The 14,845-nt window shown below is 38.7% G+C and overlaps 1 non-coding gene across 1 annotated transcript; it reads left to right on the top strand.

Annotated features, from left to right (window-relative positions):
- The first annotated feature begins 9,357 nt into the window (after window positions 1–9,357).
- Window positions 9,358–9,460, top strand: LOC134495097 (U6 spliceosomal RNA). The gene has a single exon (XR_010067773.1). It is a non-coding gene; the product is annotated as a U6 spliceosomal RNA (small nuclear RNA).
- The last annotated feature ends 5,385 nt before the right edge of the window (window positions 9,461–14,845 follow it).

The following is a 14,845-nucleotide window of genomic DNA, read 5'->3' as shown; positions in this document are numbered from 1 at the left end:
TGAAAGGAAACAAAAACCTGATAAGAAATGAATGTGGGGGACATTATTCAACAGGTTAAAGATTAAGCTTTTTAAAAGTAGCAGAAGCTCTATAAGGTGAATCTATTTGATCAGGGTTAAATGTTATATGTTGTTCTATTTGGTAGTTATTAATGGGTTTTCTTCCTTGATCAGGACTGTGTGGCTGATCAAAAGGCTTTAAGGATTTGTCTATAAGTGAAGAGAGTTTCCTTTGTTTTATTTTTTAGAGAAAAGGATAAGTTGGATTATAAAATGGATTTTTTAAATTAAGGTTAAAATTGGTTAGCTAACTCTAGTAGCTTTTAATACAGCTTTGCTAATTAGGATTAAATGATGTTTTCTTATATTTTGATTATCAAGAATGGATGTGATATGGGAAGATCTATTTTTTTCTTACAAGAGAAGGTGTTAACTTACTGAAACTGTTTATACTTCTCTGGAGAGGGTGTGTGTGTGTCATCTTTTATATATCTTCTATTTTCTGCCTTTTTTTCTTTTTTCTTTTTTCTATATTTCTTTTGTATTTCTTTTTTTCTTTTCTTTCTTTTTTATATTTTCTCAGTTTGTATTAATTTTTTAGCTTCGTAAACTTTAATAAAACTATTATAAATAAAAAAGAACCAACTAAGTTAACCAATAAACCTGTTCCCAGTTTGTTCAAAATTATGTAGAAACTAGGATCTCTGATTTGTTGCCAAACAAACTAGAAATTAGAAGCCAAGAATAAATTCTGTCTTCAGATTCTGTTGAGAGGAAGAGAGAGAATATACAAAAAATAACAAAAAGAGAAATAAGCAATGCAATTATAGCAAGAGATATTGTATATAAGGGATATACAGTAGACTCTCAGTTAACCGGCACCCATGGGGATTGGTAGATCCCGGATAAATGTAGCTTCTGGTTGCTTGAGAGTTACTATTAAACCCTAATACCCACTAGATGGCAGCAGACAGATACAGATGCCTTTTTTTCCTGGTTGCTTGAGAGCGCCGGTTGCTTGAGTTCCTGTTAACTGAGAGTCTACTGTATAAGGGTTGTATGAGTTTTTGGTTCTTTGCTTGATGGATTACTTTCTTGGCTTCTGAGTCTTGGACTTCAGCTGTATCATGGTCAATTTTCTTGAGCCCTTGTTATTCATCTATATTAGTTAGCCTGGTAGTATTGAGAGTACCTAATGTTTGACAGCTGTACAGGCTTCTAACAGCAGCCTGACTACAACTCTGTCTCTGTTCTATGAAGTATCTTGTTGCTTTAGTCCTTATACGTAATCACAGGTTCTCTGAGCCCAGCATCTTAGCCTATTGAGCCCTGAAGACTTGAAAGACAGGAGCTGCTGCCCAGAGGCAAATAATTATAGTGCCCTTCATACCCTTGATGCTACTGGATTTACTATTAAATTGACTATGGAGGAAAAAGTAGGACTCATCTCTTAAGGAAAAAATATAATTGTCAAAACTAAATTTAAATCCTGCTGATATAGTGTTTATTAGGAAAAGAACTGTGTAAACAGGAGATTGAGGAAGAGTTCTTGTGATAAAGGATTTTAGTGGAACTTTCAGAAGCTTTTTATCTCCTATCAATGGTCCTCTCATAATGCATGTTTTTTTTTCCTTAGGAGGTGTGGAGAGCAGGAATTACAATTCTTAAGGCATAAAGGCATAAAAATTGCAGCATAGTAGGAAATGATATTTGATATCGCTCTTAACTGGTTGAGTTGAGGGCATAATATTAAAATCAGTCTCCCCTGTTGGATCCCTTCGTCTCCTATATAATCCATTCTGAACAAATCCACTGCCAAGTGTGGGGAGGAGAGACTCTAAGAGGCAATTTTTCTCCTTCCTCATGAGACATCCGATAAATAAAACGTTTTACTTTCTTACTTCCATTAGCAAAATAATAACCACGCAGATCTATAGGCAGTATTACATAGGTACTTTAAACAAAAGTAAGCTATTGAACTTAATGGGATGATTCTCCCTGTATCCTGCAGGGAGACCTGCTCAGATCTAGAAGTTTGTACCCAAGAGACTGAGCTGTCTCCTTAAAGGTGCAGTACATTTCAAAACCACAGCACAGATTAAAACAAACCAAGTCTCCCCTCTTCTCCACCTTGGAAAAAGATACAGCTGCTTTTGTAAAAGTCTCATGTAGCAGTTTGTTTCACTTGACTCTTGGCTGCCCATTCTCTCTTGGAACTCCTCCATCTTGGTCAGTCTGAATCCAGTCTTCTTCTTTCAGCTCTGCAAGCCATAATTCCCTGATCAGAATTCTCTGGGTGATTCCCTTATTGGCGAAACTTGCCAACCTCTCTCTTCATGTTGACTGAGCTGCCAAGCAGTCTGAATCCCTGGCAGCCTCCAAGCTGCCCATTCCCCTGTAGCTGTAGGGATTGGTGTCACAGCAGAATACAATGTTGCAGGGAGGGAAGCCTTATCCTTTCTCCCTTTTACCTCTTATTCACAAGTAGTCTTTCTCTCCCTGAACTTGAAAGCTTTGCCCAAATTCTATGTCCCCAGGTTGCATCCTACTAGATTAATCACCTTCTTTTCCCTTCTTGTGGCCATTGGTCCCCCTCTGAATGCGTGTCAGTGTATAATGGTATGTGGGAATGACCTTGGGAGATAGCGGGAAGAGCCACAGCCAGGGGAACAATCAGTTGAGAGGCAGCTTAGCCTGCATGAGGAATGTGGGTGTGGCAAACTTTCAGTTTGCAAAATTGATGTCAGTCTAGCGAGATAGTCCAGACAGGAAGCATGACCAGATTGACTAATTCTATTTTATTGAAATATTAAGGTTACATTAACATAACCTTGCAAGTCTGAAAGTACATTTCTCCTTCTTCACCCTTACAGCCCAAGAAATTAGGGAGGGTCCATTCTGAGATGTTTGCCATGTCCACATTCCTTCTGCAGGCTCAGCTGCCTCTTATCCAGTGGTTCTCCTGGCTGTGGCTCTTTCCCCTGTCTCCCAAGGTCATTCCCACATATCATTAGAAAGTGTGAGTCTGTGTCTGTCCCTTCACCCACAGCTCTGCAGCTTTTTATACCTTTCAAAACTAATCTAAATTTTGTTTCTTCCCTTTTCTAATTGTGATTTATTTGGGGGCAATCTCCTTTCTGCCAGGAACTCCCCTTGATCTCTATCTCTATTTACCTTAGTATCTCTAGGGATCTTGTTTCCTCTGCTTCTAATTTCTTCTGGTTAGAGACTTGTGCTTCCAGAGCCAGCACCCACCAACTGCCTTACTTCTCCAGACAAATCTCCTTCCTCCTTCCTTCACACTTATTTATTTCCAGAGTCGACTGTAACACACATGCACACATGAATACACTGCAGTAAATAAAAAGCATATGCAGAAATGATAATGCTCAGCCAATTTGTATTATTAATATTTATACTATATTGAATAACTCTATGAAGTAAAGTTAACCAGCCATCTTGTATTTCTTGAATATCCATTATGGCAACTTTCCAAGGCATTGTGTACATTTAAACAGAAGGCAACTTCCCAAAGCAACTTTTGCTGTAATATAACCTCTAGCCCGACTGACTGGAAGTCATGTTGACAGAGTGTATCCATCCCCACCTCAGTTTACTAAATGGTAACTTATACCATAATGAAATTAAGTTGTTGGTAAGTTTGCTATTGTAATAAGAATGCAATGAGCATTTGTATATTCCTATTCTATTCTATTCTATTCTATTCTATTCTATTCTATTCTATTCTATTCTATTCTATTCCTATTCCATAACTGCAGCTTCTTTACTAGAAGAACCAAAGGAGCTAAAAAGATTTGTGGAATGCAATCAGCCTTGTAATACGTTGCAGTCAATAAATGCATTGCTATTTCTAGAGCACTGCATAGGGTGATTTGCTTTTTATTCTGTGATATGTCAGTGCAGGGCTGCAACTGGGGGGGGACAACCAGGGCATGTGCCCCGGGCGCCGCGCTGGTGGGGCGCCAAAATGAGTGCTGGGGGGACACCAAAATGGGCGCGGAATCAATGTTTGCCCTGAGTGACACAGACCCTAGTTGCGGCCCTGTGTCAGTGCCAGTCTTAATCTTAAAAATATCAGTTATTTTAAGCAGTGTAGTTAAAAAATATGGCAGATAGTTCTAGTAGTCCATCCAAATCTCCAGCAAAGTACCAAAGTAAGATTATCATAATCACCCTATGAGGACTTAAGTCAGAAATGGATATGAATTACTAAGGGTGTCATATATGGCTTAGAGGAGTTTCCCCTTAGGAATGCAGCTTCTCTTAATGTCAGTGGAGGCTGTTTTACAGCCCAACATGTGGGTTATTTTTTTTAAAGAGGCATTGTTTGGGCCAAAAAAAAGTAACACTCTATTCATCCTTTGAAAAATATCTACCAATCTTCAGTCAAGGGTTAAATTATCCTCTGCTGACATTGATGAAGATGGTTTTAGAGCCAAATTATGGGACAGAGAGCCATCCCCTCTCTAATGTTGCATATACCTCTTCCAGACTGCAATTCAGCTTTAAAAAGCCTTTATTGATATCAGTCAAATCTGATTGCTATGGGAAAGGACAAGTCAATATCCTTTAAATCAAAGTGCTACACTTGTGATCATAATAGCTGGATGAAAATGGTTCCAGAGAAGAATGAAAACACTCCTATGAGCCACAGGGTCAACTGGCTGGGCAGCTGAGCTATATTTTGGGCATATTTCAATTTCCCCCCAATCATGAGTACAGCAGCATGAGGCAATCTCAGACTTTCTGTACAGGAAAAAAAAAGGCAACCAGTTTAAAAATTCCTCCTGTTTTCTTCAATTAGTTTTTATTTCTAAGTTAATCCTATTCCAAGTTTATTCTGGTTGTCCAACAGGAAAGAAACTCCAAAGGGAAGTCAGGAACAAGACAAAGGGAAGAAATCACCCATCCCAGGGTCTTCATTTCACTCTCTTCTCCCATTAGAAGATGGAACAATTTCTGTTCCCATTCCCTGGGAACAGAATCCATTTGTCTTCTTAGAGTTCATGCTATATTTTATATATTATGTTATCCTCTTTTTCATTATATCATTATCATCTTAACTTCTTAGGAAACAAAAAAGCCCATTGATTGAATTATTAATGGTTGTTCTGTTAAACGTAATGTCTTCTAGTATCCACTGAGTGATGCAGAAGGATATTATTATTATTATTATTTATTATTATTATTCCGTGCCCCCTCCATTCCACATACTGTCTTCAAACAGTATGGAGGTAATTCATGCCATGTGCCAGCAAAATCAAAACCAGTCCCCCTAAAAGTCTGGGAGCCTCACCTAACTCAAAGAGTTGATTACAGGCTTGAACTCAACCTTAAATAATAGACACAATACTGTAAAAATTAGCCTAACCAGGAAAATATATTGCTCACCAAATTCTTTTTCTTTTTTTTAAAAAAAGATTTTGACATAACCTTTAAACTATGCCATGTACTTTACTTCTCTCTCTTTTGTTTTGTTTTGCAATATATAGCAACCATAATGTCACTTTAATGACATTTTTTTGTGAAATACAATGATCAAGTTGCATTTCTCTATCATGTTTCATTTTTAAATTTGACACTTTTATTTTAAACACTTTTTTTAAAAACATACTCAGGTGGACTTCATTTCTTCCTTGATTGCTGTACACAAAATGAAATCTCCATTTGAAAAAAAAGCCCAAAAGCTAAGCTTTAAGGCGTCTGTGCAGGCTGATGCTCATTCACAGCAAGAAAATAGTACCCATATGTTGATTTCTCCCTTACTCTGTCACAACTTTAATTCTTAGTTCTGAGCCCTGAGAGGGAGGCTTTGAAGTGAAGTTAACAGAAAGTTCAGAAAAACAACTTGCAGCCCAACTTACAGCCCTAAATTTATGCTGAAATCAATCTTCTACTTTTCTGAAAGTTTTCACTCGCTGTGTAGAAGGTGTTTGTATTTCTACTTTATTCTCAGGATTCTTTAGAATTCCTTTAGGTGGCATTTGAATTTACCATATGAGGTACCTAAGATGAGAGGAAGGTTTTTCCTGTTGTTTCTGTTATGTTTTTCCTTTTTCCTGATTTGAAAAAGGCCAGTGGGAGGAGGTCCTTCATGATATATTCCCTTGGGTTTAAACTTTATATTGGGAAGCTGCAGCCCACTAGAGAGATGATTTTATAATGAAAGGCAGGCCTTATGAGATACCTCATGATGTAAGTACAAAAACATTGCACCCCACTCATAAGAATTGCATCAATTTTTTTTCTCTTCCTTTGAAAAAAGGAAGTTCTTTTTTCTCCAAACTAAAAAAAGAATGCTAGGGGGAAAAAGGAAGGGGCAATTTGAGCACAGAAATAACTCTTCAACAGTGTATAATGACTACTAGCATAAAGTCATAATTTTCAAATGATGTAAGATAAACTCACAAGGATAGATTTGTGGATGTCTGTTGGCCGAGCCATGACAGCTGAATGCTTAGAGATCTCAGCCACCAAATCTCTGTTGACTATAAGAGGGCGCTTGTACCATTATCTCCTGCCTGGGTCATGGTATTGGCACAGTAATTACTAGAAAGAAGAGGCTGCATTAAAAGGTCATTTGGATTGCTCCAGCAAGGAAGTTCTTAGATACAGAAATCTGTGCATCACTATTAGATAAGTGTTAGGACTGGAAGATAAACTTTGCATAGGTCCCAGCATGACTAAGACAATATATTTCTGTTGCAATAATGGTAAGCCACCATGCAAAGTCTCTTTCCAGTTCTCCTGGCTCTAAGTAGCCTGTTGCTGCATGAAAAGACTGATTTTCCACTTCAGAAACTATTGTGATCACTGTAGTAATGGGGTGAACACATGTCTGAAGGCAACCATTAGTGGCCAGTGTAAAAAGCAGGAGTTTCAGATAGACAGACATTTTAGTTCAATCTCTCAGGGCTTATTTTATGTTACGTGAGGCTTCTTTTTATTTACTTCTCTGAATCTCTTTTTCCCTCTCTTTAAAAAATTACTGAATTGTTCTTTACAACCAGCCAGAAGAACAGAAGATAGAAAATGTCTCTAGCTACTCACTTCAGGTTTTGCAACATGTTCATAAGAAGGATGTACTTGGTTGACATTGTACTTAGGAAATTGTAGCCTAGAAGTTATATTCATAATTGAAATAAATCTTCAAAAACAAGCAGAGCTATAGAGCCACGCTTAACACTTGCACAGATTTCAGTGGAGAATAATAAGCATCTGTGGAGTTTTCTAATATCAATAATGCCAAAAAGTCCCTTGCTCCCCTTTCAATTACCAAGAGATTAAGAAAGCCTTCATTAAGTGCCAGATTTCAACTCCTTCAGGTAGATAATATGTCATCAGTTCAGCATCAGTTCTGCTGAGTCCTCAAAAAGAGGGGAACACAGAACTAAAAGCATTAATTTTCTTTAAAGATGAACTTGAAAGCAATGCTGCTTTAAGCAGGAGTGCCAACTCAGCTGAAAAACTGCAGCCAGACTCAATTTTAAAGGGAAATAAGAAATCAATTTCTTGTAAATTGTTGTTATTTATAGTCATTTAAAGGCTTACGCCACAGTCATCCTGCCATTTTTCTTTTAGAATTAATGGTCCAACCCAGTTAGATTACAGTGTTAGCTGTTAACTAACCTAGTTAGACTGCAGTATTAAGATTTAGATACCCAATGGTAGAGGCATTAAGAAGCTAAGTATTGACTTAGCTGAAAATCAAGTACTGGGGCTGAACTGGCTATGGATTTGGTTTTTACTGTACCTGTCTTAACCTTCAATGGTAACAAATATATGGAAATATTAGGAAAATGACTCTGCTTGTTCTACCAAATGCTTTCAAACCTTATCCTTGTCTCTGTGATTGGCTGATGCACTATGCAATTTCTACCAGATGCTGGGTTGCAACCTTTAAGGAAAGCAAGCAGTGCTCAAACGAGAAACGTTTATAAATATCTCCTTTCCTGAAAGTTCTGTAAAACAAGCTGTTCTGCTGCTCTGCTTTTATAAGATTAGTTGAGTTTTATGGGAACCCTGAAGACATCTTAGCTAAAAGTCACTTTCTGGAGATTCTTACTGAATGATAGGGACTCGAGGAAAATTATGCATGAATTCCTTTGCATAATTCTTTACAATCAAAAACAGTGCATTTTAGTCAATTCAGACTGGCTCTGAATTTTGGTTCATGTAGCCAAATGAGGCAGGGATTAGCAGAATGTTCTACCAAACAACCTTGTCTTCCTTCCAACCCAGATTAATTTCTCCCATAACAAAACCTTGCCAGACCAAAGGAGGTGGAGATACTGATTTCGAAGGAAATATTTTGATCATAATGTCCTCTTTCAAACCTTTTAAATTATGCTTATGTTTATTTTATTATGTTTATTTATTTTTTTATGTTTATTTCTGCAAAAACAAAGGAAATCCTCTGAGTTGTAAAGCTCTAACATTTTTGTTTTAATATTATTTCTTTTTGATGGCTACATATGCAAAGTGTAATTTTTCTATGTTTATTCAATGTCAGTTAAATAAACTGTGTATACTTAGAACAGCAATATCATTTGGGGGATGCTATAATTAACACATTTGTTTTAATTGTTCCTTTTTCCCAAAAAGGATAGCAATGTGAATTAAAATGAAGTTAATTTATGAAGTACCATTTTTATGGTATTTAGAAAAAAGTGTTCTTAGAATTGGGAAAGGATTCTAAATTTTCCTGTTTACACTTTCAGCAGGTCTCTCTGTGCATGTATGCATGCACATATATACAGTATGATATATACATACATTTAGACACACACACAAATTTGATCTAAGTAAAGGAGTTAGAGCTAATTGTTCTTAGCAACCACACAAGTTGCTAAGTGTTACCATTTTAAATATGCCTCAGAAGGTAGCATCAGCTAGTAGACCCCGGATGATCTCAGAAGCAAAGCAGGTTTGGTCAAGGTTAGTACATGGGTGAGTGACAGCCTAAGTTCCAGTCTGTTGTCTGGAAATATTAAGAAATAAATAACTGACATATCATAGGAGATGGAAATGTGTCAGCCCTTCAAGGCATCCAGACAAGAAGCACAACAAGGAATACTAGCTCTGTCTTTATTGTAAGGTTACATTAACAGAATCTTGCAAGACTGAAAGTATTTCTCCCCTCCTTTCCTTTTACTCTCTGGAAAACTAGGGAGGGTCCCTTCTGAAATGTTTCCCACACCTTCCCTCCTTTTGTGGACTGAAATATCTTTTACTTGCTGGTTGTCCAGTCTGTGGCTCTTCCTCCTGTCTTCCAGTGTCCTTCCCACATACAAAATGGTAAACCTGTTGCATAACAGTGCCAAGAAAACTACATGGATGCTAGCTTTGGCAGCACATGTACTAAAACTGGAAAAATACAAAGAAGGTTAGCATGGCCCCTGCATAAGGATAACATGCAAATGTATGAAACTTTTTTTTTGGCGGGGAGGGTTGTATGTGGGTGGTTTTGTTCTCACCTGCCATTTCTTTTCTCTATTTTTGGATTGTATGTGGTATATTTTAATAGTTATTTATATTGGGTTTTTAAATTATTTTAAAATTTTATTCACTGCAAGCCACTGTGGCAAGAAGGTGGCCATATAACTCAAAATAAATAAATAAATAGCAATTACCATCAATCAATAATGCATATGCATATCAACATTCACTGGACAGTATGGATTTAGGTTTTCTAATTAGTCTATCATATCATGTTGTTTTTGCTGTTTCTTAAAGGTAATTCATAATCTAAAAAAAGTGATGTATGTTAATTTCTCATGTTGTTCTGTACTTCCAGAACTGTATGTTTCCTATCTCCTCCTCCTTTTACATCTAACAGAAGCCATGATCACATCATGTGCTTCATGATGACATTGTGCAAATGATGCATCATGAAAGCAGGACACAAAAGACATACAGGATGTAATTCACATCATTTGCATTGTAATATCATGCACACATGTCACTTGTCCTCCATCCCTAACAGAAGTCCATGTCCTTGGCTATTTATGTAGGCAACCTTTCTAGCTACTGCTAGAACAAATCTCATGATCAAGAAATCAAGAAGTCAATTTTATTTTCCTCCCTTTTGCCATGTGTTAGTACAGTAGATCCTAATGTTCAGTCCAGTAGCTGATTGTAATGTGAATCGTAAACCTAGTGAATAGTCTTATTTCTGTCCTAACTGCCAGGAAACACGCTGAGACAAGGAACTGGTCTCTAATGTTTTATTGCTTGTACATAACAGGAATCCTAACAAACTGAAGAAGCGTGGGAAAAACCCAGACATATAAACCCCAAAGGTTAAGGCGGTCCCGATCTGTGTCTCTTTGAATGGCTGACCAATTCCTCAGTGCTACGCATGCGCTTAACAGTCTGGATGGGAGCCCCCTGCTCGCCATCCTTACTCATGACAATTTCAGACTATTCAGTTGGTTTTATGCAATATATTGATGTGTTTGAATAGAATGTTTTCTCTTAGATGATGGTTGTATTTACATACTGTTTTTATTTTGTGAAGACCCTTGGAATAATTTTGAAGTGGGGCAGCATAGAAAGTCAAAAACCAGCAAGCAAACAAATAAAATATCGTCTATGGGAGGCAGTTTGAAAACAGCCAAGTAATAGAGTAGTAAGGCTGTTACTGGAATGGAGTCTGGACAGTTTGGCTGTATTACACCAGAGCTTTGTTATGTGCACTATTTTTAAAACCGAAAAAAACAATAAAGAAGAATCATAAAGAAATTGGACAACAATATCCTGTTGAAAAACAAGCATATTAACACAGAACACTGGAAGGGCTCCACAGCCACCTTATTCCAAAGCCTGGGAGAACCTCCATGTTGTTAAAGGCCTCTGGGACATATTGGGGTAGGAGTCACACAACATTATGGGGGGATATCATTCAAATGAAGGGCAGCAGGTAAGGATTGGAGAAAGGGCTTCATCAGTGTTCTCTCTGTTCTGGACACCTTTCCTTAATTAGGTTTATTTGGCAGTTTTGTAGTCTTTTTTGTGCTAAATCAAAGTCTTTTGATTTCCCCAGACTTAAACTTCACTTTTGAATCCACTAACATCAGGACTCTTCAGCAAAAGATCGTTACCTTGTCGTGGTGCTGGAGCTTGAGCACCTCAGTGATGCCATGAGCTAAACTGTGAAGGGCCACCCAAGACAGGAAGGTCATGACAGAGAGGTCAGACTAAACGCGATCCCTGGGGAAGGTAATGGCAACCCACCCCAGTATTCTTGCCGTGAAAACTAAGTGGATCAGTACAACCAGATATATGTTGGTATACCATTGGAAGATGAGACCCCCAGGTTGGAAGATGGTCAAAATGCTACTGGGGAGGAACAGAGGATGAGTTCAACTAGCCCCAGACGTGATGACGCAGCTAGCTCAAAGCCGAAAGGATGGCTAGTGGCCGATGGTGTTGGTGGTGAATGGTGAATCCGATGTTCTAAGGATCAACACACCATTGGAACCTGGAATGTAAGATCTATGAGCCAGGGCAAATTGGATGTGGTTATTGGTGAGATGTCAAGATTAAAGATAGACATTTTGGGTGTCAGTGAACTGAAATGGACTGGAATGGGCCACTTCACATCAGATGACCACCAGATCTACTACTGTGGACAAGAGGACCACAGAGGAAATGGAGTAGCCTTCATAATTAATAGTAAAGTGGCTAAAGCAGTGCTTGGATACAATCCCAAAAATGATAGAATGATCTCAATTCAAATTCAGGGCAAGCCATCTAACATCACAGTGATCCAAATATACACCCCAACCACAGATGCTGAAGAAGCTGAAGTAGAGCAGTTCTATGAGGATTTGCAGCACCTACTGGACAACACACCTAAAAGAGATGTTATTTTCATCACAGGAGACTGGAATGCTAAGGTGGGCAGTCAAATGACACCTGGAATTACAGGTAAGCATGGCCTGGGTGAACAAAACGAAGCAGGACATAGGCTGATAGAATTTTGCAAAGACAACTCAATGTGCATAACAAACACTCTCTTCCAACAACCTAAGAGATGGCTTTATACATGGACTTCACCAGATGGACAACACCGAAATCAGATTCACTACATCCTTTGCAGCCAAAGGGGGTCGGCATCTATACAGTTGGTAAAAACAAGACCTGGAGCTGACTGTAGTTCAGATCACCAACTTCTTATTGCACAATTTAGGATCAGACTAAAGAGATTAGGGAAGACCCACAGATCAGCTAGATATGAGCTCACTAATATTTCTCAGGAATATGCAGTGGAGGTGAAGAATAGATTTAAGGGACTGGACTTAATAGATAGGGTCCAGGAAGAACTATGGACAGAGGTTCGCAACATTGTTCAGGAGGCGGCAACAAAATACATCCCAAAGCAAGAGAAAACCAAGAAGGCAAAATGCTGTCTGCTGAGACACTAGAAGTAGCCCAAGAAAGAAGGAAAGCAAAAGGCAACAGTGATAGGGGGAGATATGCCCAATTACATGCAAAATTCCAGAGGTTAGCCAGAAGAGATAAGGAATTATTTTTAAACAAGCAATGCGTGGAAGTGGAAGAAGACTATAGAATAGGAAGGACAAGAGACCTCTTCCAGAAAATTAGAAACATCGGAGGTAAATTCCAGGCAAAAATGGGTATGATCAAAAACAAAGATGGCAAGGACCTAACAGAAGAAGAAGAGATCAAAAAAAGATAGCAAGAATATACAGAAAACCTGTATAGGAAGGATAACAATATCGGGGATAGCGTTGACGGTGTGGTCAGTGAGCTATAGCCAGACATCCTGAAGAGTGAGGTTGAATGGGCCTTAAGAAGCATTGCTAATAACAAGGCAGCAGGAGATGATGGCATCCCAGCTGAACTGTTCAAAATCTTGCAAGATGATGCTGTCAAGGTAATGCATGCTATATGCCAGCAAATTTGGAAAACACAAGAATGGCCATCAGACTGGAAAAAATCAACTTATATCCCCATACCAAAAAAGGGAAACACTAAAGAAAGTTGAAACTATCGAACAGTGGCACTCATTTCACATGCCAGTAAGGTAATGCTCAAGATCCTGCAAGGTAGGCTTCAGCAATTCATGGAGCGAGAATTGCCAGATGTACAAGCTGGGTTTAGAAAAGGCAGAGGAACTAGGGGCCAAATTGCCAATATCCGCTGGATAATGGAAAAAGCCAGGGAGTTTCAGAAAAACATCTATTTCTGTTTTATTGACTATTCTAAAGACTTTGACTGTGTGGACCAGAACAAATTATGGCAAGTTCTTAGTGGTATGGGGATACCAAGTCATCTTGTCTGCCTCCTGAAGAATCTGTATAACGACCAAGTAGCAACAGTAAGAACAGACCACGGAACAACAGACTGGTTTAAGATTGGGAAAGGAATACGGCAGGGCTGTATACTCTCACCCTACCTCTTCAACTTGTATGCAGAACACATCATGCGACATGCTGGGCTTGAGGAATCCAAGGCTGGAGTTAAAATCGCTGGAAGAAACATTAACAATCTCAGATATGCAGATGATACCACTTTGATGGCTGAAAGCGAAGAGGAACTGAGGAGCCTTATGATGAAGGTGAAAGAAGAAAGTGCAAAAGCTGGCTTACAGCTAAACCTCAAAAAAACCAAGATTATGGCAACCAGCTTGATTGATAACTGGCAAATAGAGGGAGAAAACATAGAGGCAGTGAAAGACTTTGTATTTCTAGGTGCGAAGATTACTGCAGATGCTGACTGCAGTCAGGAAATCAGAAGATGCTTAATCCTTGGGAGAAGAGCAATGACAATCTCAATAAAATAGTTAAGAGCAGAGACATCACACTGACAACAAAGGTCCGCATAGTTAAAGCAATGGTGTTCCCCGTAGTAACATATGGCTGCAAGAGCTGGACCATAAGGAAGGCTGAGAGAAGGAAGATCGATGCTTTTGAACTGTAGTGTTGGAGGAAAATTCTGAGAGTGCCTTGGACTGCAAGAAGATCAAACCAGTCCATCCTCCAGAAATCAAGCCAGACTGCTCACTTGAGGGAATGATATTAAAGGCAAAACTGAAATACTTTGGCCACATAATGAGAAGACAGGACAGCCTGGAGAAGATGATGATGCTAGGGAGAGTGGAGGGCAAATGGAAGAGGGGCCGACCAAGGGCAAGGTGGATGGATGATATTCTAGAGGTGACGGACTCATCCCTGGGGGAGCTGGGGGTGTTGATGACCGACAGGAAGCTCTGGCGTGGGCTGGTCCATCAAGTCACGAAGAGTCGGAAGCGACTAAAGAAATAAACAACAAAACATCAGAACTATTCTATATTTCAACAGCGCTCTGAGACTAGGTTCCACTGTGGTTTATATACCTTTGTGACTAAGTTCACGATGACATACTATGCCATGGATTGGGTTACTGTATAACTTCAATCAGTATTAATTTATTATGGTTAACTCTGTTGCTGCTGCACTAGAAATTCTTTGATGTTATTCACAATCCAAGGGTATTGTGCATTTTATTATTATCAGGCAATGCCTCAATGCTAAGCATGCATTTGCCAAGTTATAATTTGAAGGGATGCTGCTTGGGAACCCAGGCTACGCTGCTTGAGTTCCAGGGTGCAAAGGTGGCATAAATGTTTGAATTGTCTTTTGAAGACTAAATGATTTAGAAAAAAACAGTCTGTGTATAAAACTGTTAAGAACAATTCTCTCTATTCAGACTTTTTTCTCCCTTGGTTTGCCCTGTCCATTTTCATAATATAACAGCTCCCAGTAATAGGATTAAAGAAAGGTTGGCACTGACAGTGTATCATATAAAATATCAAACG

The sequence above is a fragment of the Candoia aspera genome, chromosome 3 (assembly GCF_035149785.1).
Source record: "Candoia aspera isolate rCanAsp1 chromosome 3, rCanAsp1.hap2, whole genome shotgun sequence".
NCBI classification, from domain to species: domain Eukaryota; kingdom Metazoa; phylum Chordata; class Lepidosauria; order Squamata; family Boidae; genus Candoia; species Candoia aspera.
The sequence above is the reverse complement of the archived record's forward strand: the minus strand, read 5'-3'. Positions and strand labels throughout refer to the sequence as shown.